A 793-nucleotide genomic window follows, 5' to 3' on the forward strand; every position below is an offset into this window, starting at 1 on the left:
ACTGACTTCACCTGCTGTTTCAAGACCGATTTAAATTCTGGCCTTCTTTCTCCCCCCCATCGTCCTTTTGCGAACCTTCGGAGCCATGCCTATGAAGGACATCATGCTGTACTACACCAAGAAGGCTCTTGAGGACACACTGTCACTCCCCGGGGATGCACCCGTGAAAGACCCGTGGCTCTGCCAGGACTGCATCTCACTAATGCACATATACACTGCCTCATTGTGGAATCCAGAGAGCCCTCTTCCACCTGTAGATCCCCCAACCACAGCAGTCCTGCCAATTGGGACTGTGCTTGCTGCTCACCCACTATGCTCTACAACCATGGGAAATACAGCTGAGAAGTAGGGCCATTCACTAAAAAATCGACTTAGCTCTGGGAACAGAAGAGCACCCTGCACTGCCCGGAGAAGAGAGAAATCCCGTCAGGGCTGGGAGAGGCCTGAATGGGTGTTGCTGTAGGAGATTCATCTGCTTCATTATTATTCTTAGCTAGACCCAATTTTGGTCTGTTGATTCCTAGCACTTTTTCTTACACCACCTTGTTTCAGTGACAGGTCTGACAGCATCTCAGTACAGTGTTTTTACTCTTCCACACATTTGGAAATCCACTTCAACAAAACACGAAGCAAAAAAAGTAGGCTGTCTCGCAGGATTATTTCATTTCCTTAAGTGAAGACTTTTGGGTTCGGGAAAGAGTCCAGGCCCTGTCTTAGGACCATTGCCTTTCCCACAGGATCTCAGTCCAGAACACAGAGACTGGTGTAAATGAAATGGGAGGCCTTGGGCAGT

Source organism: Fukomys damarensis, unplaced genomic scaffold (genome assembly GCF_012274545.1).
Source record: "Fukomys damarensis isolate Sample0158 unplaced genomic scaffold, DMR_v1.0_HiC HiC_scaffold_14, whole genome shotgun sequence".
NCBI classification, from domain to species: Eukaryota; Metazoa; Chordata; class Mammalia; order Rodentia; family Bathyergidae; genus Fukomys; species Fukomys damarensis.